Source organism: Erithacus rubecula (genome assembly GCF_903797595.1).
Source record: "Erithacus rubecula genome assembly, chromosome: 1".
Taxonomy (NCBI): Eukaryota; Metazoa; Chordata; class Aves; order Passeriformes; family Muscicapidae; genus Erithacus; species Erithacus rubecula.
In genome coordinates this window covers 73,872,158-73,897,524 of record NC_136658.1, presented here as the reverse complement: position 1 = coordinate 73,897,524, position 25,367 = coordinate 73,872,158, and the positions used below count along the sequence as shown (strand labels likewise).

Sequence of the window (25,367 nt, the reverse complement as noted above, 5' to 3'; positions counted from 1 at the left end):
GTGTAAATCAGATTTATAAGCTCACAGCCCCAAGGGAATTGCATGTCCTAGCCATAAAACCAGATTGGTTATGTAATTGGATGTTTGTTTAACTCAATGGCATTCATGTGCCTGGCTCATCATAAATTTTAATATGTAAATCATCCAACTACATGGATTTCAGCATGAGCAGATTTCACACTGATTTCCATGCAGAAGACATTAGAGAATTCCTGATTTAGTCATTAGGAATTTTTAAAGAGATATTTACAAGGGCAACAATGTGTCTCCTGTTCTCAGTGGCCTTGAATCCCATAAACTGAGGATGGGGTTAGGGACCACTTCAGGTGCAAGCCTGGGTGCCAGTACAGACCCTGCTGCCCAATCTCCATCTGGGCCAGACATAGCTCTATGCCCATGCCCATGCTGTGCTGGGGCTTTAAGCCCACGTTGTGGTTTGGATCCCTTGGGAGTCTCATTTGGGCATCAGGAACCTCTGGGCCAATTTCTGAGTCAGAGAAGGGCTCCAGCAGCCAGTGACATCTAGGGCATCGAGCATGTGCATGTCTCCATGCTGCAAGGAGGAGCACATGGACAGAGGGAAATGGAAGACATCAGCTCTGCTAATAGGTGGTCTGAGCTGCATTTTTAACACAGAGTTTATCATGACAGTTGATGTATTTTAAGGTTGGATGCTGCTGAGCTCATTCATCTCACAGAAGGCAGCAGCATGATGAAGCATAAAAACACACCACTGACACAAAAGGAGACTGAAGTTAATTTAAAAACAAAGCTTAAACATCTGCTCCAAGAACCAGCTCTCTAGTGGATAGATGGGAGCACTAAAGTTTGAAACATTAGAGAGTGTTTAACCAGTACCACACCAGCTGTTAGACATTTTTGGCAATGGTGTAGATGTTATCTGGCAAGTTCTTGTGAGCAGCTGACAAGAATGAAGAGTGACATATAAGAAACAGAAAATGCCAGCCATATGGCATGAATATTATGCTAATGTTTCAGGTGTCAAGCAGTAGTAGCTTGTGTTTAATTTGAGGGAGCAAAATTTATATGGCTTTTAATGATTACACAATGTTATACACAATTTCATTTACATCCCCATATTGTTACAACTGTAATTTTGCCGCTTAACAGTAATATACACTGAACTAAATTTCTCCACTTAGGAGCAATGTTGTTATCTTTATGGCTTTAATAACACATCTCCACCTCACAGGTATAATGTTTATTCCTAGGGTGCCAGTGCAGCGGGTGAATGAGCTGTGATCCAGCCTGCAAGGAAACGCTGGCTGACACTGAAGCCTGAGGCTGTTTGGTAAATAGCAACAGCCTAAGAGAAGTGCAGCAACCAGGCTTTTTATGGGTGTGTCTCCACAAAAGTAAACTGCCATGATTTGACCCCCAAACCTCAGAATGCTGGTGTTGTATTTACCGTGCGTTTTCAGGAAAGGTTTCTCATGGCAGACTGGGTGCCTGAGCCTCAGACACTGAAGAGGAGCCCCACTGGAAGCTCAGCTCTGCCACCTTTCCTAAAGGAACATGGTGACAAGCTGCTTTACAGACCACATGCCACATTAGAACCAGATGTTTTCCCTGAGAAGTGGAAGTGGCAAAGCCTGGTGCTGTAAAACTTGTGTCCTACCTGCTCTGCATCTCATCCTTAAAGAAGCTTAGATCAGCCTCATAGCTCTGACAACAAAGGGAAAGGAAACCCAGCCTGAGCTGCTGGATTATCAATAGCTGTCTCATACAGACAAGGCATAAAAATGGCTGTCCGGTGAAAGTTATTTGTTTGATGATTCATTTTGGGCTGATTGCTTCTTGGTCAATGCATAGAGTAGCATGTGATGTGTGACATCTGTGCTGAGGCATGAGGACCATGGCTGGACTGACTGTGAGGAAGGCCAGCACCACTTCTGTGTCTATTTTATAGACAGAATAAAATTAAAAAAAAAATTAAATTAAAAAGAAAAAGAAAATAAAAAAACATTATGGAGATGAATTAAACAGCAGCAAAGGTCCTACAGACTGCTTACTGTGACGTTATTTACATCCATGCAAAAGGTTTAAGTGGAAAAAAATCTCCTTATAAACAAATTTATGGGGGAAGTTTCCACTCCTTGTGGCATTATATGGTAATTGTATCAACACAGCCTGAAGTGTGTTATGAGGAAAGGAACTAGACAGACACACAGAGCAAATTGTGGAATACACTTGGGAAAGGTGCAGGTGGGCTAGGAAGGGTGGGTCTCCCCTTGTTCTGAGAGGAAAAGAGGAATTCCTACATCTTGCAAACACTCCTTGAAGTATTTGTCACGCAGGTCTTTGCTGTGAGCTTGAGCTATGCTGAAGATTAATTGAGTAGGTAGAAGATGTCTGCCTGGTGCCACCTGCCACAGTTACAGGTTATTATTAAGAGGATGGCAGATATATTGGCTGGAGTGAGCACTTTCTGTCATGAAAGCTCCAAAAGTTGGCTCAGATGTTGCAAGGCAGACTAGCTGCCTGCAGCTACAAGTTGAGCCATTCTGTGTCGAGCTCCTCATTACAAAAGCTCGATTATGCCCTCCACATAACCTTGGCAGTGGCATTGCCAGTGTGATGTTTCCATTGCTCTTAGATGTGAGACACAATTTCCAGGTTCTTTGGGAGCAGCATCTTCTGCTGTTTCTAGCAGGCTTTGGAGTCTAGGCAGCATCAGTGTCTTCTGCAAGCCCTCCCTGTAAGCCCACTAGAGCCTCTCAATTTATTACCTACTTGTCACACTAATGCCATCTCAGAGCATGTCTGCCTGCTCTTGACTGCTGCACTGGTGCTCCTATGAGCAGTGTGAACAGCTCAGAGTGGTTTTATTTCCTTGTTTTCCTAAAGGGCATGCATAACCAAGCTTTTTCAAAAGCACAGTCTGGCTTCTTCCTCTTTGAAAATCTTCGGACTAAGCCTGCATCTCATTTTTCTTCACTATATAGTTTTGCACTTACACAAGTGTTAGGTCTACAACATTTTCAAAGCATTGTTGGATGTATTATTCATATAAACCCAGGGCTGATGCTATTCCACACACCCATCTGTGAGGTTAAGCTCTGTGAACTGCATTTTTATATGTAGAGAACAGCTCTGGTCATAATGCCAAGTGCAATAACAATTACAAAAGGAGGAAAAATGTTACCCTCCAATTACCCCCTAAGTACTGCAGAGGCAAAGCAAGGGCAGTGTTTGGGTAGAGCCAAAAGTGAGGTCTCAGCCTCATAAGTGGGGATAGGATGCAGCTGTCCCATGGTATGGCTCTGAGCTTTCAGTTTAGTATACTGTGAGTCTTGCACCAAAGATATCTTAGATTTATATATATAAGATTACAATAATTTTAATTTACCTGTTTTATTTTACTCTGAAGAGAGATTAAACCATCTGGTCTCACTTTGGAGGTGACAACCAAAAACTGCTGGTAGTGACAACCATTAGCTCAGTGGTGGAAAAAAACACTCTCTTCTTCCCAGGGTAACAAGAGGCAGGATGTGAGGAAATGGCCTCAAGTTGCACCAGGGGAGATTTAGATTGGATATGAGGAAAAAAGTCTTCACTGAGAAGGTGGGCAAGCAGTGGAACAGGCTGCCCAGGGAAGTGGTGGAATCACCATCCCTGTATGGCTCCAAAAAAATGTAGATGTGGCACTTGGAGATGTGATTTAGTGGCAAACACGGTGGTGCTGGATTAACAGTCAGACTTGATGATCTTAGAGGTCTTTTCCACCCTTAATTCTATGATTCCATGGAAATAATGGAAGTTTGGTAATTTTGGGGTGATGGAGCAGCTGCATGGGAGCAATGTGCGATGTGGTGAGGCAGAGATGTGGTGAAGCAGGAAGGTGCCAGCCCCTGGAAAGGAGGACATGGGGAGGAGTAGCAGAGGGCAGTGAGGATTTGGGCAGGCAGGAGCCAGGGAACAGGAACATCAGTGCTCCCTGCCTGGTGCTTGTCCTCAGGTTACAGGGGATATTGCATTTCACATCTCCGTGTTGCTGTTCATCCTCCCACCTTTTGCTTGTGATCTTTTCAGAGCAGGACCATCTCCTAATACATGTTTTTACAGTGACTTGCACTGTGAAGCCCTGATCTTGCTTGAGGCCTCTAGTCATGACTGTAATACAAATGATAAATCATCATCATCATAAAACAGGACTGCACAAATCCATAACTCCTGCCATAAGTCAGGGATGAAGTGTCAGCAGCGCACAGACGTGACAAGGTCAGGGAGACCATGGAGGGCCAGAAGTGAATGCTCAAAGAGGAGGTGCTGAATGGCTTTGAAATATTTCTAAAATGTGTCAGTGTTATATCCATGTCAGTTCACAGCTGATTTCCTTTACTGATGTCACCTCCTGACAGTGATGTGGCCGGGAAAAGGATTGAGCCACACTTCACAGGCAGTCACCGAGTGCAGCTGCATGAGAACATGCACACACAGCTGGTGGGTGCTTCCCATCCTCAGGCTGCTCTGGGGGCACCAAGCTGGCAACCAGGATTCAGCAAAACCATTTATTTGTCCTTTTACTGATGCCTAGAGACACTTACTTGTGTCTCCTCTCTTTTGTCTTCTGTCCCATAGAGGAAAGCTGTGTGGGTATCTCATGTAGGAGGTTTTGGCAATTCTGGAGAACTATTCCCTTTCACCTGTGAGTCAGCTCAGATATACACAAGGATCATTGGCCAGGGAACTGCTTTCCCAGGCAGCCTCTGGGCCCATGGCTAAATTCCCTGACAGATCCCATCCATTGCTTGAATCTGTACAAGTCAACAACATGCTTTGCAAAAGCTGTCATCACTCTCTAGGGTTACACATTTTTTTCAGTGTCCCCTAACCTGTAGAGGCAAGGAGTTTGGGAGACCCAGAGCATAACAGGAAAGATTTGCTGCAGGAATGTGAGGAGATGATAGTGAAAAACCCAGCAGTTCTATCCATTCAAAGCAAATCAAATAAGCATAGAAATAACTTTAAGCCATTTTATCTGGCAAGAGCCATGCTGTCTTTTCAGCCAAAGTGTGATGCTTGGAGAAAGTGTAGCTTCAGTGAGCTGAATAACAGGTGAAAAAGAAGCATGAGGGGAGAGTCAAGCTGTATTTATGGAAAAAAGATTTTGTCCTTGATGAAGAATCAATGCTATTTTTCCTTCTATTTCCACAACCTCCAGGCAATAATTCCCAGTTTTCTTCCTTATTCCTGAGATTAGAACTTTCAAAATATTTTTAAGTGTTTCAAAATAAATGTAGTCTTTAAAGCCTTCCCTGCTGTAGGCTGCTGAAGGCTATGCTGTTTGTCACATTGGTTTAATGGCTTACACAACCAGGAAAAATCCATCTTGTTCCCAGTTATGAGTGCAGTGTAAGGAGCTTCTCTAGTGACTCCTGTTTGCCAGATGACTTCATTTGTAGACAGACAATTACAATACAATGTTTTATTTTTTCAGCATTTATGTTGTTAAGTTTTACATTTGGTACTGAGTACTCTAAATGAAAGCAGGTTCATTGTTCAATGACATTGCCAAAATCACGTATGCTATTGCAAAAACGAAATCAATCCCAGATTCAGGTCCTGCTGCAACAGCAACACCAGAATAACTGCTCTCACTCCATCTTTGGGGTGTAAATTTCCATAATTAGGATGAGAACTGGGCCAAATAGCTTTGGCACAGATGACACAGTAAATCAGATGAAAACAGAGAATTAAAACAATGAAGCAGGAAGGAGAAAAGCAGGAAGGGCTGAGAAGTGACATCAAATAAAGAGATGTGAAACAGATGTGCTTGAACCTGAGCAGGGATATGCTTTGAGATAAATGAAACAGACAACAGCACATGAGGCAGTTTTCCCTGGAGAGCTACCCAGAAGTGCTTTAAAGAAGAACTTGAATTCAGAGAATATGCCATAGTCAGTATGATAACACATGCATTAGGCACTGAGAGAGACCAGCACAGAAAGTGCTGGCTCTGGAGCCAGAAAAGGAGAAAAAATGTTCAAGAAATTGTAAGTCCAGACAGAAAGGAGAAGCTTTGAGAATGTACAGGATCCAGACTTGTGAAAGCTGGACACTACTTGAAGGCAAAAAGCACCTTAGTCTTCATTAAAAAACTAATTACAGTAATTTGGACTGCTCTTCAGTATTATGTAAATGGGCTATTGACTTGCATTTGATGCAGTGCCTCTAAAGCATTGCTTGGACATTCTTGTTCTTCATTCTACTGCTGTGACAATACAACAGCCCTTAGAGCACCATCACAAGGATGCTCTCTCTAGGCTGCCAGTGCTTTTATCTCACCCTATAAAGGTCAGATTCTGGCAATGTTAGGCCAGCAGTCCACCACTGTAATACTCAGGCACCCTCTGAACCACCTTGTTCAAATCCATACAAAACACAATTCTTTGCATCCTGGTTTCAAGAGATCAAATTGCCATCCTCTCTTATCCTCCTCATGGATAGAAATTTGTGGTCCTCTGATCTGAGCTCATCTTTTTTGTCAAAACTTACAATTATGAGACTGACTATTCCTTACTTTTCCCAGTTAACAGCAGCAGATTCAACTCAGACTAATGCCTGCCTCTCTGGTTTCCTTCATATTCAAAGTTAACATAGTGAACATTAAACAAATATTCTATATATTTATACTATTTATATAGTTAAAATCTTTCAATACAGTTAAATTTTAACATAGCTAACAAAGCCACAATCTTCAAAATAACATCTTCAAAACTTACTTCTGTAGTACCCTGCAGCTCATGCTCATCTGACTGTGGTTAAGTGAATATACACTTTCATTCTTCTTTCTACTTTTTATTCCTACTTCTACCTGTTGTTGTGTTTTGTTGCCATCTTACCTCCTCAACCCTCAAGTGAGTTTGGAGCAGAGTGGGGCTGTGAAGCCATCTCTCTGTCTGTTCAGTCACTGTGCTGCAAGCTCTCCTACCACAGAAAGCCTTTACTGTGGGCTGGGCTAGGAACTATTTGCTCTCATGACCATCATCTCCGGGAAGGCTAGGAGACATCTGTTGAATCTGTGCAATAGGCCTGACTTCCATCTACCCTTTGTCTTTCCAGCTGTAGAGATCCACCCTGATGGCTCATTAACAAAGTGAAAGTAATGACACTGTTTTGTTTTCCCACCTCCAGGCAGCTGCAGAACCTTCCCTGACCAACTGTAAGCCAAGTCTCTTGTCCCTAGAGTCCTAATGCTTGAGAAACCCACTAAGCAGTCTTAGTCTGCAGTTTGTTTCCCTTGTGCTCTGTACCTTTCAGCTGGCTTCATGTGGGATCAGCAATGGAGGGAGATTATATGGTGTGGGGGAGATGATGCTGCCTGAACTCATGGCAAAGGAATGCAAAGGAGATAATGTCAGTGCCAGAGGAACAAACTAGATTCTAGGTCATTTCATTCCTCAGCTGTATAAATTGATATTTTAAATTATGACTACCATGAGTTGCCCTCCCTTTTATGGATCCCAGTGTTTCACTTTCTTTACTGCAATGGCCTACAAGGCTTGGGCTCCTCAGAAGGCTTTTCCTGGCTATCTTGGCTTTACAAGAGGTTGGCAGTGACAGCCCTGGAGCTGTTGGATGACTAATGTAGCTGGCAAAGGCTGGGCTCCTTAACTAACTCAGCCACAAACACCTCACATGCAGAAAACATGTAGGATTTACTAATGGTGCAGGAGAACCAGCTCTATAGTCACTAACATTTTTTGCTTTCTAAGCCCTGACAAATTTGTGGAGACTTTCCCATAGTCATTCTGCCCCACAGCATCTCTTGGAGAAAAGCCATGGAGCTGGCCAGAGCACAGAGAATCACTCCCCCACGTCACAGGAATATTTCTGGAGGCTGCCTCCAGCAGACAACCTCATGGAAAAGAGGAGAAGGACTGGGAGTTAATCACTCCCATTTACACCGGGGCTGCATCCTCGCTGGTGGGTGTGGCCTTATTTCCATGATTTTCTTGGCAGTTTGGAAGTTTATCATCAGATAAATTTGCTGGCCAGGTCATGGGTGGGTGCTGCAGCTCTGGAAGCACAGCACCAGGAGTTCCTCATCCCTGTTTCTGCTGAGGTTGGGGCAGAGAACCCCTAAGTTGTCTCACACACAAGGACATGACCTTAAAATAACAATTTTTCAAACATATTTGAGGAACACATAGTGCTGACAGAGGATTTGGGGCAATCTAAATCTTAGGTGAGGACAGAAATTCTGTGAAGCTAACTTCAAAAAGGATTTAGTTTGACCATATCTTTAACCTGGGGGTCAATTAAAAGAAGAGAAGTTTAAGTGACTAATTTCTACAGGGTCTGAAATACAGCAGGTTATTAAACACACAACCCAACAGCTGCAGAATCTGACATTGTTCTCCCTAAGCATTTGGAAACAGAGTATTTCAGATGATTAAATAGCTAATAAAGTCAGTCTTTGCTAAGTAGATGGATACCAGCAATATTGCAAAGGTAATTATAGATTTCTATCAAAAATTCTTGACTCGAAATATTTATTCTCAGACTGAAGCTAATAATCAGGTCTCAGTTAAAAAAAGATATTTTAGCCACTATTTAAAACGGTTTCCAATTTGCTCTACTGTAGTGGCTTGCAATTACAACCAATTTCAAGGTGCAAGTTTTCAGAGTGAGTATTCCTTTTTTCAAGGTAAATCCTCTCCGGTTGTCACATAAAACTAGTTTTCCCATTACTCATGTTCTTATGCTTTTTGGCAGCACAGGGATGCCTATTTCCTTTGCTTCTTCTCAGGCATTAGGCAGTTGTGATATCTGTTCTTCTATAAAATTACAAAATGGTAAGAAAGGGTCAGGGGAGCAGAAATTAGTGTTAGGGGTTTTTGGAAAAAAAACATAGGAGGATCCCTCATGCACAAAATTATTAATTTGCTTCTTTGTTGCTATTTCAGCCTGTCTTTTATTTTATTTTATTTTTATTGATCTTTAAGATCCTTTCCTCATTCTCTGTGAGGGCCACTAGGAAACCAGGGTATCTTTTAAAATCTTGCATACTCAGCTCTGTCAGCTAATTCACAGGCTGCAAAAAAAAATATTTACATATGTAACTTATCCCATTATCACAGAGGAGCAAGCAGCAGAGCTTGTACTCACACTTCAGCTAGTTAATTTCTACCTCTGATTATTTTTGCCTAGTTTATAAAAATGTAATGGATACTCATTTTTATTTAGTTTAGCCAACCTACATCATACAGCACTGCCCATGTCTGCTTTGCTTTGCAGTTCTAAGTGTCACCTCCTTTGCAGGCTTTATTAACCTCATGCCCTGCCTCAATACACTCCATTTTCCTCCTTGAAATCCTGTCTTGAGGACTCATTGCTGTTGTAAAAACTGTGAGAAATGAGATGGCAGCGGCTCAAGTGTAGAACAATCAAAAATATTTTAAATATATACAAAGAAAAGATGTTGTTGCATTCTTCTCCGACCATTTGGGTAGAGCTGCATTTCTCAGAGGAAGCATTTCTGACAAGCAGGGAGTTTCTGGGCACATGTGTGTGGCACCTGGGCTGGAGGAAGAGCACTGGAGACCAGCAGGCTCCCACTGCACATGTGGCTGTGTCTCCCACCTGTGCCAGCACCACCATCCCTGGGGAAGGACAGCCCCTGCTCACCTATAAATGCAGCAAGGACACGACAGTGACCACAGCAGCGTGGGCAGCTTAACCTGCTCAGATGTTGCTGAGCTCACTCAGATTTCATGTCCACACATAGTAAAACACACATAAAGATGCCAGGTCTGAGTTCTAGCCCTTTAGGAAAACCTGCTAGGATCAAAGAGGGCTGCGTGGATTCTATCATGCTGATGAGCTGCAAAAATACCAAAACCACAAGCAGGACTGACTTTATCCCTTATGCACAAGAAGATCAGTTTCACAAGCCAGCTGTAAATGAAGGGTGCCAGCAGCACCCATGGTCACAGGGGGGTGTTGCACCAAGGATACAGGCACAGGGTGTGTTACAAATCACTGAAAGATGTAGAGTTTGCTGCAGATTGGTGCAAGTACTTGTGTGTGCAGGATCCAGCAAGTTTTGGAGGCTACTACAGTGCATATTAAACAATATATTCTTCTGCATCTAAATATGGTTGCCAGTAAATTGAGAATTAGGTCCAAGAAAAATCCCAACTTACATGACAAAGTTCAAGGAGACATGGTTTTGTTTGTTTCTTTGTTTGTTTTTTAATTACTAGCTATGGAAATAGATGCTAGCTGCTATTTTCAAGGCACTTTCACTTTATACTGTGCTTGCATCTAGGGTTTTGTTCTCATTTCTAGCAAAATTTGAGCCTAATAAAGAGTATTCTAACCTCTGTTTATTGCAGAGGGCATCAGCCAGCTAGATCTTTTATTTCAATTGTCAGTGGCAATAAGAAATTGGTGACAAAAATGACTATTGTGGCTGTAACTGCAGTGTTATTTATAAACAGCTAGATTCAGAAGAAATGCAATTTAAATTTCATTGTGAGCAATATTCAGTTCTAGAGCTCTCTAATGCACAATTCATAGCTGCTTAAATTGTAGTCATTACTCTCATACTACAATACTCTTTGTCATGATAAAGGGAAATTACTTTTCTGTCAATTACTTCTGCAAGATTAGTTAATTTACACTTGCAAAGGGTATGGAGCAACACCTCAGTTCCATGGAGATGTTTCTCAGAAGCATTTGACAATTAAAGTTTGGGACGAAAGGTAAATGGAAGTCATCTTCAAATTGTAAAAAAAGGGGCAGTGCATGCAGCCCAAGGTGTCATACACCAGAGAAGAGCAGCAATGTAGAGCAGATCTATCCCTGCCAACCTGAGAGCTGCAGAAACCTGCACTGAGGACCTGCAAGAAGAATGCTCCTCTCTGGTTCAGGACTGAGCAGCCACTGAAATCACTGGCAGCATTTGAAATCACTGCCCCTGAGTACATGTGAGCTGTGCATGCCACTATCTATATAAAACATCCTTCTCTTTGGCATCTCCTGCTGCTCTCTGTGTGTTTGCTTAATCCACTTTGGAATGGAGATTGCAAGAGCCAAAAAATGAGGAGGAATGTTATTTTTACTTACTTGCTTGGAAATTCTGTGTGAGCTTTAGCATAGCTGGCTTGGATACCTGCCTGAGGCATCACAGCTCCTGACCCTGGCAGCATAATTTAAGGTGTTGAAGTTTTAATGCCTGAATTCCTTGGAGGGGTGATGGAGTAAGTGTGCAACATTGCCCAAGAGACAAAGTGCTCTTCCACCATGCTTGAAAAACTGCTTCAGGAAGGTTCTCTCTTCTTTTTCCTTCATGTGTCTCCACACATAGGTGTGGCACTTAGGGACATGGTTTAGTGGTGGGTTTGACCTTGCTGCATTGATGGCTGGACTCAATGAACTTAGAGGCCTTTTCCAAACTTATGCACTAATTCTGTGATCCTATGAATGAGTGCTGGACCATCACCCAAATCCTTCTTGCTAAGATGAGGGGTATTGTGGGCAGGAGGTGCAGCTGTGCCTTCTGCAGCCTGAGCTGGCTGTGGGCTGGCATGACATAATACTGTCACTCCCCAGCCTGCAGGGATTCACACCCACAAAGAGAGAGCAAACAGCACCCAACAGACACAGCAAATCTTCTTCCCCCTCCATGAAAATAGTGGAGAGGCCTTTGCAAAATGGGGTTTTCAAGAGAGGCCTCAGATTTTACATGAAGAGTGGGTGGGGTTTTATATCCTACCTCTGCCTTACAACCAGGCAGGGTTGCTCAAATCACCTCAAAGTTGAGGTCACAGGTATTTTTTGTAAGTGGAGCAGAGCAAGGGGAGTGCAGACACACCATGTAGCTGTATTGTCATGCACTGTGTGCTGCTGGCACAGCACAGCTTCACCTCTAGGTATTATTGCAATTAAAATGATGAAATAGCAACAGCACAGGCATCCTCGACAATGATGTTTATGTTTAGGCATGTCAGACTATGCTGATACTGATATCCCAATCCTATATTGGCATCACAGCTCTCATGGAGTTTTGCAATGTTTTAAATCCAAACCCCTACCAAATTCCAACAAATACAGACAGTCCTCCTCCCTGATACTGCTCTCTTGATACAACAAGGGGCAGAGCATCCTTATCTTTCCTTCCCAGCCTGAGCTGCCTGCAGGTGCTGTTGCTGTGCTTTGGTGCAGAGAATTTCAAAGGCAGAAATTACACAGGAGGGAGTTCTCAGCAGAGTTTATAGAATGTTTCAGGGCACCTTAATCACATGTTATTTCTGTTCCCATTAGGCTAATGGATTTGCAGCACTGCTCAGCCCAAAACTAGACTCTGCTCCAGTCACCCATAAAAACTTTACAAAGTGTTGAAAAATCATGAATGTTTATGTTGCCTATAATTATTTTCCATTTCAGTTGCCTGGATTTTCTTTTGGGATACATATTCTTGGTTTACATCAAGGCTACGATCTTACCTTGAACAAAAGATAAATCCACATTTGTTTCCAAGAATTGGAATTAGGTAGGACTAAATTCTGCAGGTTAATAAAGATAGGTATAAAGACATGAACACAAGTGTAAGGATATAAGAGTGTAAAGATATGTATCAGTGTATAAAGATACAGGTTGGAATTTTCAAAGTTTCAGCTTGAGACAATGACAGACAATATCCAAAATTATTTAGGTTTTTTTCCTTTGGCTAAACTCCAGAATATTAGAGTCAGTCCCACTTGTTTTTTCACAACCAGTCTTTAAATGCCCCCTGTTTAAAATATACTTAGTATTTGTGTCACTGCAGTAACATGCCAAGGAAAGAGCTCTTAGCTCTTTATTTACAGCAGGACAGAGAGAAACCACATCAATTTCTGTTTCTATGTGATATGAAAACTGCTGAAAAAGGTAGGGGTTTTTAACTCTAGATATGCTACTCAGGTTGCTGTAATTTCAGGACATAATGCAGTGGTACTAAAGCATCTGGGGTTTGAATGTTGAAAAAGACAGTTGTGGCTGTAAAGGTTTTGGGATCAACAGTGCTTGGGATCCCTCTAATTTTTCTGGAGAGAGCCAGAAGTCTTGTGGTCTGGATTGCTCAGTGGTGCACCTCCCTACAGCCCTGCACATTCCTCTTACATGTGTGATCCCAAATGATGCCCCTGCCTTTGACATACGAATACAGTTGCATTTTTTTTTCTGAGAACCCACAGCCAGAAATTTAATTAAGGTAATTTAATTTGTCCTCAAAACAATGCGCTATGCATTAATTAAAGTAACTTAATTTGTCTTCAAAACAGAGTATTATTCATTTACCCTAAGGCGTGAGACACATAGCACAAAGGGCAAAAAACATCAGAGGTACATGACTCTTACTCATACCCTCATCTTTCCCCTTGACAGTTTTTGTGCTTTCTCATTTTCAGCTTCAAGGAGCATTTGTGTTGTATTAGCACCAGTCTGTTTTTACAGCGCTTTCCTTTGCCCTTAACTCCCTTCCTTTCACACATTGCTTCTGGACAGCTTCTCTCAGGTGACTCAGAAGCCCCAGCTTCGCAAAGCTTTTGTGAGAGTATAGTGTGATACTTCTCAGTCCTGAAAAAACAGAGATATTAGCAGTGTGTTATCTTCTAGCTCCACAGATCTCCTTGACTTTTTGGATTCTTTTGTATGTGCTCCACTTCTCTTCACCTGCTTGATCATTTCTTTAACCCCTGTTGACCAACTGTACAGCAAATATCCTCATGTCACAAATGCACATGTGGAGGCAGAATGTTCATTTTTAAAACAAAAATATCAGGCACATTTTTTCTAGTTTCCTAGGGGAACTACTTGTTCCAAAAAAACAGCCATACATATCTTTTATAAGCAAGAAAATGCTACAGAATACTAAATAGTTATAAAATGTAAGGTTTTATAAAACCTTAGGTTTGATAATTTAAAAAAAATTATAAAAAAAAATTAATTAGGCTAATTAATTAGGCTGCATACATCATGTAAGTATTTTGTAAGGTAAACCTTGTGCCCATACAGACAGAATTTAGTAAGTTATTTTTGACTAATAGAGTGCTGTTGTTGAGAACGTGCCCACATAGCAAAAAAATACCTGATATGTAATGATAAAAAGTACTTCAAAGGAAACTATTTTAGCTACAGTTCAGCTGAGTCTTAGCTTCATTTAATCCCCACTTCAGTGGTAGATATGAACACACTTCATTCTAGGAACTGGGAAACAGCAAAGAAGAACAGGCCTGTTGGCTTTGCTGGCATGTTTATTTCTTGGTGATACTGAATGTTTAGAGACATGTGTGTTCCTGGAGTCCTCACAGCAGGTAGCATATGCAATAAACTCCTTAAAATCTGAACATACCTTGTTTTGTTTGGCCTTGGTAGCAACTAGGAAACCAGCCTCACCCCAGAGCCCATGTGGAGTCAATCCCCTTCAGACCCTTTTGCAGCTTTGGCATTTCCAGCTAGCTGAGATCAATTTCTATTGGTAAAAATACCCCAGAATTCAGTTCTTTAGCTGCAGCAAGAGAAGGATAAACTGATATTTCTGACCAGCAGTATCAGTCAGAGCTGGCTCTCCCATTTGAAACAAGGCCAGCTAATGCCTTTGGGAAGAATCTCAGGAGATAGGACAGGGCCTGCAGAGAGCCACAGAAAACCTCTCCTCTCTGTGGTGCAGCAGCTCTGGACTGTCCTAGCGTGCAGAACGGGGAAATCACAACGGTGCAAGGAAGCCCCACCTATAATACAAAATAATCCCATTAGTCTCTCCACGACAAAGACCTGGGAGCTGTTTTGCTGGGTAGGTGGCCATGGGAACAGCGTGGTTATCATCACACAACAGAGACGGAAACCAGAACTTTCTCCAGCAATGGGGAAGCAGCTTCCAGGAGTATCACAGGGAGCAGCACTTTCACAGCTTGAGACCAAGCTTCCTAAAACAACATCACCACTGCACAACACCACAGACATAGAAATTATCAAGGAAAACCTAAAATCTTTCCTAGCAAGAGGAAAGAAAATGAAGAGTAACACATACATTTGCTTTCTTGAGATAGATGTCAAAAGGTATGAAGGCACATAGCTGTATTTAGCTTCAACCTTGCATAGACTGGAAACACAAGGCTGAAGTTTGTGGAATAAAAGTGAATTGCTGTTTAATCTTTGCTTTTGGAAGAAGCTTGAGGTGAAAGCACAACTGAGAGCTGGCAGGTCCATCCTTCTGCTAGCAACTCTTGGTTTATCTCCTTGGCCAGCCTGGCAGGGATGGCAGCTGCCTGTATTGAACCACATTCCAACCCTGGTCACACTGGAATGAATCCAGGGTCATGTCATTGACTTCAATGAAGTTATTCTCTATTCATGCTTGCTGGCTGAGAATCTGCCCCATTCTATCTAGGCAGCAATATCTAATAGAGAAAATACTGCCAAATTAAAGGAACAAGAAGAACCAAACTATGTGACATGAAGAGGAAACATTTCACATTATAAGGATTATAGAGGCTCTTTAGTTTAAGGACTTTATCAGCATTTAAATGACAGTTGGCTGAAATGCATTTCTATGTATGCCTAGATTTTCTTTTAATCCTCATTTGCTATTTTAGAAAGTGAAAAGAAAATGTACTGATTTTAATATTACTAAAATAAAAATGCTGCAGTTTGTTCAACATAGAACACTAATTCGTTATACATCTATGAGCAGGACTTTTCCATTTAGGATTTCCTCTACATCAATTAAGAAGGCCTCTCTGGCCAAAATATGTTGACTTTCATGATTTTCTCTGTGGGCGCACTTTTCTCTTGGTGCCAAATTCAGTTTTGGGAGAAATGCTGTGTTTTTCTCTGCTGGGTAAACCCAGGTTGTCCCTGCTATACTGACCAACGACAGATAGAGAAAAGGAATCAAGGTAAGGGAAATTTATTATCACTGTATTATTTCAAATAAGTTCAGATTAATTCTCAGCAGGGCTTGATGACACAGTTTATCTGACTTTAGAGAAGTCAGTGGTAACCAAAACTCTGCAACCAATGATAAAAGAGTACCAAAAAGTCATAGGTTTGCTCCAGCAGTTCATTTGTTAATGACATACTGACATTTACTTTTTAGCAGGCAATGGACTGAATTGCCTCACTGCCTGTTGTGCTAAGTTGGTATCATCTCATGTTATGTGCTCTGACTAATGCAGCAGAAATGCACTTGTATGCCCACACCTCATCTGGATGCTGTTTGTGTTGCTGCCTGATCTGGGGAATGAGTGGTGATGGATCTACCAGGGATGGGGCTTCTGCAGTACCTATTTAGCAGTAACTTGCCACTTACCCACAATTTTCCCTTAAACTTTGAATTTCACCTGAAGTCACCAGAATATAAATTTATAAAATGATGCAACACCCTTGCCAAGAAAGAGAAACATGAAGAAGACAAGAAAAACATGCATGCTTACTAAAGAAAATGTTTGTTAGAGTGAGAAAGGTGCTGGATTCTTTTGGGTAGCTAGAAAGAGCTGTGGAACAATCCAGATAGGATTTAAGACAACTATTTTCTTTTTTTCTTTTCATTTTTTTAGACCATGTATCTTAGCTTGCACTAACATCACAGTGAATCAAGAAAAGTAGCATATAGCTCTTTTTACACAAGATTGTATATTAAAAAACATTGTATATTAAAAAACACCTTAGGATGACAGGGGTCACTTTAGACCATCCTGGACAGTTCCCATAAGGACGTGAAAATATCACAAACGTGGAGTGGCAAACTGCCTGCTCAGGTTTGGACTCCTGGTGTGGATATCAACCTCTAGAGCTCTCCCACAGAAATTAATTTCATTATTCCTATGCAAGAAAGAGCAGGTTATTAATGTTTCAGCCACAGAAACGATCCTCCTGTGCTAGTGCAATGTATCTGTTAGAATTAGCTCTGTAAATCTGCATCACAATGGACAATATTCTCTTAAACTAATTTCCTGCAATCATCATTAATTGGCCAGCTTTCTAACACCTGGTACCAACAGATTTTTCATCCAGCAAGTGCAGTGACACACAATGGCAACAGCAGGGTTTTACCTAATCCTTCTCCATACACAAGCAAACATCAAATGTGCCTGTAACAAAGACACACAGACCAGCCTGACATTTGCTGATAACTCCCAGGAGATTCTCCCTCAGTACAACTAGTCCTGCTCAAAGAGATTTTCCAGTGGAAAAGATGATTTGGAATAATTTTCAACTAGACTAATTGCACTCACTTGAAAAGAACATCCTTCTCTTCCTCAGTGTGCACATATATTAGTCCACCTGTGAATACAGCTAACACTTTGTGAAGTTTTCCAAAGCAATAATTATTTCATCTTAGGAGAATTCACAACAGCTTGCTCAATAATGAAGTTATGCAGATATATATACTTCATGCAAAGTTGCACACACACATACGTGCACACACAAAATAAAAATAGTAATAAAAAGTATGCATTTAAAACTGCTTTTAAATTCCACTCACAGTTTTGAAGTTCAAGCATGAAACTTCTTGCCTTGCATCTGTAGCTCCAAGCTGTCTGTGGAGATAACACAGTCCATCAGATATCCTGGTTTTGTTTTCTTGCATAAAAATATCATCTGTCACCGGCACAGGAGCTGGCTCCAAGGGCCAGCCCCTTCAGCGGAGCACACCAATCGGGACACCCCGGCAGCACGTGTGGAATGCTGCTGCTCTTCTGCACGGCCACGGCCACGGGCAGCATCTGCTCTGCGGGCACTGCACCCCGAGCCACGGCTGGGACACCGGAGCCTGAGCCAGGCTCTGCCTTGCCCCTTAATGGTGCCATGAAAATAGTCTCATTTGCCACGATTTTTAATGCTTCTTCGCTTTTTCTCTTGGTTGCTATTCTAACCCCATTTACAGCTTTGCATTCCAAACTTTATCCCTGCAAAACCACGCCTGTGGAAAGGTCCTGGGCGTTGGTAGCCCCTCATATCCGGGGGCTGGGAGTGCTCGTAACCCTTTGGGCGAGCCTCACCTGGGTTTTGTCCCTGTGCTGATGCCCACAGGCTCCCTGCTCCTCCCGCCTCTGCCACAGCTGCCCGGCTGCTCCGTGCGAGCTCCCCGCGCCAGCTTTGCCCTGCGCCGTCAGCCAGAGGGGTCATTTTCCTCTTGCATCTGTTTCACTTGGTGACACTTAAACGCGACCCGCTCAGAAATGGCACCGGGGGGTCACAGAGCCGCAGCTCCCCCGCGGGCACGGAGCCGGGATGAGCGGGATGTGTGCGCGGCGCTCGGAGCCGCAGCCCGCACCCTGCGCGGCGCTGAGCGCCACGGACTCACACCTGCACATCTGCAAGGACACGCCGCCACATGCCGGGAAGGGAAACCAGGAAACACACAGGGCCAGTGCCTTTTCCAGCCCGAGCAAGAGAGCTAAAGGCCTTCCCACCTCGCACCTCTATAATCCCAGCGCTGGCTTTATTAAACCAGCTTGATCAGATAGCCTGACTTGTGCACTCAGGGTGCAGGTTAGAGTGGACAGGCTGTAATAAACAACTGCTGTCTCTAGTCTGTGAATAACTTGCTGGTTTAATTAAATTAATTTTGCTTCTAATTTCTATCTTAATAGATGAGTAATTCACTAAGGGGTCATTTTACAATATTTTCCGATGGTGGATTAACTAGGCTGGTTAAAAAACTAGACAAAGCTCCATTTTCCACCCTCAGAAGCCACTGGTTTCTCAGAGGAAAAATTCCCACAGAATGTCAGTGAGACAGGACGGACTTCGGTCAGTGAAATAAGTTCCCGCCGGATTCAGGGTGGGATTTCCCATTTCCAGAGGCTAAGGCCAGCACACCCCAAGCAGGAAATAACTCTCCGTTAGCAGGAGCCAAGAACCTTGGTGGAAGCGCTTTCTTTCATCGGCTGCAGGTGGGGCAGGGAGGAGCCGGCAGGGACCGTCTTTGGCGCCTGGAAGGTCTTTTGCAAATCTGCAACGAGGAGCAAACTCCAGTTTCCAGTTCCCAGCCAGGAACATTTTGTTCAGAGGTTTCCAAGCAGCTGGGGCAAGGCTGGCCGGAGGTTTTCCTTCCCGATCCTGATCCTGGTTCCACACCCAGGGCTGGGCAGAGGGGTGGAGTTGGGTCAGCCTGCCTGGCCCTACCTGGGGCTGGGGCAAACCTTTACCTCTTTTATTGCTGGAGAAGATGCACTGTCTGGGTGCACTTCGGAGGGAGAGGCTGAGAAAAAATGCTGAGCCTTGTAAAACGGGTATTTCCACTGTGTCCGAGACCTTGCTGGGGTGATACAGGGAAATTTCCTGTACAGCCAGGGCTGAGACCTGTTCAGAGACTCACTGGATTCCCACAAGCTTTCAAAGGGTCTTGCTTCAATTTCCATTTCTTGGTCCTACACGAGGTCAAACCTCCCAGAGAGAAAGTGCCCATCCAGACCCATGCCCACATGGCCGTGACAAGGGGGACCGTGAATCTGCACTGGCACTGGTGGGAGAGCTGCCTGTGGGTCCCAGGTTTTGAAAGCTAAGCATGTACATACATAAATGGCTGAGATTTAACAAGTCACCTTACCACAGCAGTGAGAGATGGACAGTCCTGACATTTCTCTCAGCCTATTTACTTATCAGCACTTTCTTCAGCTGTATTGCATCTCATCAAGTTGTCCTTTTCCTTTACTTCCAGCATGTATTTTTTTTCCCCTCTCCTTTTAGTTCTGATTATGTCTGACTCTGTCCTACCAAATTTCTATCCTCAGTATTTACAGCGTGAAAATATTTGTTGGTTTATCACTTTGCCTCCGAGCCACCATTTCACCAAGGTCTATGTATATTTTTCCTCATGAATCAGTTTCTCCAGACCCCGTATTTTTTGCTGCTCTTTCCTGTAGAGTTTGCAGACTTTGGTTTTAAAAGACAGTGAAGGGAAGTTTAATTCTATTTTCTTTAAAGAAGGGCAATAACTGGATGAAATTAAACACATGATAAGAAGGGTTTCAGGCAAACTTGCATTTGAGATGGCCGGTTCTATACTTTATACTTGTTCCCTCTTATTTGCTACATTTATTTGGGTCACTAGTGCTTTATGCTGCAAACCTTGGCATCCCCTTTTGTCAAACACATGATACATAATTCGCTGTCCTGGGTAAATTCATTGACTCACATGAAGCCCCCTGGACAGGCAGGTACGTGTGTGGGCAAACAGTTGTGTGATTGCAGTCTCAGGATGAGACCTTCAGTGGTACCTAGGAATCCAGTTTGCACCATTGTTAGAAAGGTGGGGTCTCCTGCAGCTGAAAGGCAGAGCCCAGGAGGAGCTGCAGCCCTACCTGGAATAGCAGCCACAGGGAGCTGCTGGGTCAGTGGTCACTGAGAAGGTCACACTGGTACCTGTCTCTATCTCTGGCTCTGTATCTCCCCTGCATTACCCCAGGGCCAAAGTGCAAACAGGCATCTGAGTGAAGAGAAATCTGTTGCAACATCATGTGAACACAACAAGTATCTCCAACCTTTGCCACCAGACACTGTGTGGTTGCCTTCGGCACAAATTGTACTTTACCCTGCTAAGGATTCGACTGGAATCTCACTATGCTTACTAAAACTTAGTGGGAGCTGAAGGAGAAAAAAATAATCTCCAGAGAGTTTAAGTGAGGTTTGATTATTCATGGGAGCAGCAGGGGAATGGTAAAATTCCCCTGGATTTGTCGTGAGCCTCTGGCATTGCACCAGACTACTGTTTTCCAGTCACTCTCTTTTTTTGGGAAGCCCTTACATCCAGACTGTAACTCTAGATAAGTAAAATCCTGCATAGATGATGAAGAATCAGAGGACAATTCAGGGCTGCCCTCCATCTGGTGTATTTTGGGCACTTTAAGGAATTTTGACTCATTACAAATCCTGGAAATAAAGTTAAATCATGCACCTTTTGTATAACTCTCTCCACCAGGGGCTATTCCCTGTGGACTCTGTCTGCAATGCAGCAGCCAGAGAGAGCAAGGTCTGCAATTTTAGTTCAGGTATATTTGGGCTTATTTTATTCACATGAGCTCCAGCAAGCTGTAGCAGGGCTACAGATGCCACTTCAGCTGCAGTATTTCCATTAAGGCTGATTTACTACTCAAAAGCAAACAAAAGCAACCTAAAATCTGACAAGATAAAGGCAACTAAATAAGTGTTTAACAATGCTAACTACTTGTCTTTGCAATAATTTTTATGGTTTTGTGGTTTAGTCCTGTTTTATGGTCCTCTTAATTTCATGAAATGTATGGCATGCTGTCAGTATTTTTTTCAGCTCTTGAAATAACTGATAAGCAATGTTTTATCAAAAATCTCATAGCAAGGATTTTAAAATAATACCTGAACTGAATTCAATCCTATTGTGTTGCCCTAGAATGATTTCTTAAGAGTGTGAAAATGGGGAAAAACAAATTCCTATCTAAAATTCTTCATAACTTACATTAAGAGAAAGCAAGAATGCCTTCCAGCTGGTCTGATTAACAGCTAATATGTCATATAATGATATCAGCATGACAAATATGTTTCATTTTCCCCCTAGATAATTTCAGTTAGTAGGTAGAAGTATCACCCAGGTCATAAATTAATTTTTAAAAGTAAATATAATTAACTGCGGAACTGCATTTCCTTCCCAGAAAGTAAGGTCAAAGTTCTGGTTTAAAACACTTTTTTTCCCAGTAAAGTTAGCTATTTTCAGCTGCATAAACCCAGCACTTTGAAGATGAACCCAAATATTCTAGACTGAACTTCTGAGGGAAACTGTTTCTATGAATCAGCTCAACCAGCTCCCCTCAACAATGGAGCATTTGTAAGTGTGATAGCACTGTCCACTTTTCATTAATATGCAGCTATCAGTGTTGTGAGTCACAGCATAAAGCATTTAACAACTGTTCTCATAAATACCACACACCATCTGGTAACTGAATCAAAAGGTTATGTGCCAGTTTTACTTTGGGATAGAAAGGTGTGTTTTAAATTTACACCAATAGGCTCAGGTGCACAGATGTTACAAAATATTAGTATAGAAACATCATCCCACGCAATTTCCCAAAAGTACAGCTGAGAATGAAAAATAAACTATTCACTGGGAAATTTTGACATTATACTGCTTGTTCTCATTGCAAGTCAGAATTACAGGACTTGAAATTTTCATTATTCATGTCAAAAGACACCAATCTTTTTTTTTTAATATTATCTTGGGGAAAATGTCTACATTAGGTTTTTTACTAAAATGAAGTGCTCTGACATGCCCAAAATACAAAAAAAAAGGTTTCTTCTAAATTTGCTGGAGTAACATAAAATAATTTGCTTCATAGCAATTCAGTTTGAGATTTCCACTTGGTGACCACAACACCTCATCTTGCAGGAATGCTGTCTCCTGCCATCATCCATCACTCAGGCTGGACTCTGATTAGGTCACACAAGAAGTCCTGGAAGTCCCCTGATGCAGCTCACCCCATGACAAAGCACGGGAGACTTAACAAGAGGAAGCTTTGGATACTATCACTGCATTGGCAAACACTGCACAGCTGGAATTCAATTTCTATGAAACTCAGACAACTCAGACTGCTGAGGTTTACTGTCCTGACGTAGAAGTTAAGGGCATTTTGATTGGAAAGGGTTTAAATGCTTATGAGATGTATTAATTAGTCTAATGAAATGTACTTGTCAGAATACACTTCTCTCCTGCTACCCATACATTTTTCAGTCTCCATTTCTCAGAAATGAACCAATTATTATCTAACCCCTTTCACTGAAGCTGCCTCCAGTCAATTATAGAGTGTGAACTTAAACTGGCTGCACTCCAGAGGTTGTAGTGGGAGGGAAGGAACTGTGGAGGTGATGGAGGGACTGAACGTGACTCGAATATCCCTCGGGGAGCTGGAGGTGAAGATGTATTACAGTGTATGGGCCCAAAGGAATAGATATGCAAGAGGTAAACAGGAACAAATCAATATTTAGAGTATAAAAATAAAATCCTGCCAAATGATGTATATCTCCTTTTCTCAAGCAAATGTTAGAAAAAGTCTGTTCAGAGGTTTCCCTGGGCACAGTTTCAGAACAAGGGATACAAAGTCCCAGGGGAGGGAAACTTGTGTGCAGCTTACATCTGTCCTGCTCTGGGGTAACTGTGCCCCCCAAAGTGCTGTCTTCTAAATGCCAGCAGAAAACTCTACCTCTTAAATGTCCCTGTTTCTCCACCCCCACCCTGTCAGCTGGCTGCAGCACTATTCCATTTCTGAACACCAGCTTCACAAAGTACTTCACAGACATATCTAAAAGCCTTCCACATTCCCCATACAGAAATGTTTGCCTTCAGAGGCTGATACCATCAGCTTTGACCATTTTTGCAAGGCACTGGCAAAAGTTTTAAAAAGGAATACTGAAGTATTGAAAACTCCCAATGGACTCTGCAAAGAAATACAAAATTGAAACAACTTCCCTTCAATTGTGACAAATGCTCCATTGCTGGTGATAAAATCTTTCTTTAATTATAAAACTGCAGGCAGCAGTTTATTGTGTGTTTATTTTCTGCACTGTTTTTGATGGCTGTGCTTTTCTGATTCACCAAAGCTGCTATAGACATTCTGGCTTATTTGAGACTAGTGGCTACAGCACTAAGAATTCATACAATGTCTAAGAGATCATCATGTGCAACTATGAACAAGCCCTTTCATTCTCAGATAATTTTTGTACAGGGTAAATCTCTCAGAAATTGAAGTGGGAGAAGATTCAGAAGAGAAGGAGACTCTGTTTATTCCCAGTCTAATCACAATAGTTATATTGAAAGCAGAGGTAAGATAAAGTGACTGGCATGAGATCTACAAAACCAGGGCCCCAGCCTGCATGAGGTACACACTTCAGCACTCCTGCAGGGCTCATGCCATTATTCTTTATATGCTATGATATACTATTATTCATTATCCCATTCAATGTGGTGTTCCTGCTTCTTTATCTAGCATAAACATTCTGGAAATGTATTGTATTTTAAAAAATCACTTGAACCAATTTGGTTTATGAAGTTGCTTTTCCATTCATCTCCTCCTTGATCACCTCTGTCTTAATGCAAATGAGTCACAGCAAGTGAGACAGTTCCCTGTCATGCCTCCACATAACAGAACTGCTCTGATCCTTCAAACTCCCACTTAAACCTTCCCAGGGATAGACTTTTGGCTTGGTGCTCAGGCTTCTTGAACTCACAGAGCAAGAGTAGAGCTGTGGTCTGGAGTTTCATCACTGAGCCCTGGGTTGCAGCCTGTGCTCCCTGAGAAGCCAAGCCCCCAGCCACATATCTTTGTTCTTAGAGCTGAACTTCTAATGCTGTCAGAATCAAACAGAATTCAGAATTCTCGAATCCATCTGTAATGTTATAATCTCCTTGTTCTCTGAGTATATTAAAAACAGTGAATGTGCCAGATCAGGCTCAGTCTCACTACCAGTGTGCACATTGTGAGAAACACGTGTCCTTGCTATGCTCTGGGCAGAGCTGAACCACTTCTGCCTTTGATCCAAGCAAAAGAAGGGAAAGTGGATGCCTTAGCTGCCTGCCAGCCATAGGTTCATGCATTTTGCTTGCCAAGATTGTATGGCTTTCTGCTTCTGGCACAAAACTGGCATGCTTTTCTCTTTTTGGCAAGTGGACACATCTTGGCAATGGCACATTTCAGGCTTGTGTGTTCTTGCAATATGCATGGAAAATGTACTGTCCCAACACCCCACATGACCCCTGCCAGAATAATGATCCTAATTTTTTTTTTTTGCCAGAGGAATGTTCTCAGGAACATATTTGAGCTCATAGAAATGCTGGCTGGAGGGACATCTGGGGTTCACCCTGCAGCTCTACTGCCAGCCCTTGGTGAGGTCAGCCATGCTTTTTCTAATTGAGTTTTCAGGAGCCATTCCAAGGATAAAGATTCCACCACCACTCTCATTAGGCTCTCAAAGTGTTTCCCAAACTCTGTCCTGAACCTCTCAGAACACAATCTGTGGCCATTGCCTCTTCTGCAAATGGGCATCTTCCACTTCCAAGAAATCCTTGATTCTGTAATCTTTGTAATACCTATTGGCATAGCTGTGAGCTGCTATTTCATCACCTCTTGGTGTCCTTTTCACCCTAGACACCTCAGCATCTCCTTAGGTAATGGACTTTAGGCACAAAGCTGAACACTTACAGCTGTTTTCACTGTTTCAGATGATCCAGTGCCAAACAGAGGGAATAGTAACAGTCCTTGCTATGCTGGCTTTGGTCCCAGCAATGGAGCTGAGGAAACAGTCTTCTTCCTCTGTGATGGAAGCTCAGGCTGGATCATATTTAACCTGGCACCTGGGTGCCTAGGTTCCTTTCAGTGGGGCCAGCCTGA

The 25,367-nt window shown here is 42.5% G+C and overlaps 1 protein-coding gene across 5 annotated transcripts in view; it reads right to left on the bottom strand.

The window, feature by feature from the left end:
- STARD13 (StAR related lipid transfer domain containing 13) overlaps nucleotides 1-18,169 on the bottom strand; it is a 281,574-nt gene extending 263,405 nt beyond the window's left edge. For 2 of the 5 annotated variants that reach the window (XM_079322440.1, XM_079322444.1), the window contains exon 1: nucleotides 17,498-17,651. The gene's annotated coding sequence lies outside the window, so the exon portion shown is untranslated. Of the gene's footprint in view, nucleotides 1-17,497; nucleotides 17,652-18,014 lie in introns of those variants that run through there. The other 3 variants (XM_079322446.1, XM_079322445.1, XM_079322443.1) reach the window with 2 other exon arrangements.
- Between the last annotated feature and the right edge of the window lie 7,198 nt (nucleotides 18,170-25,367).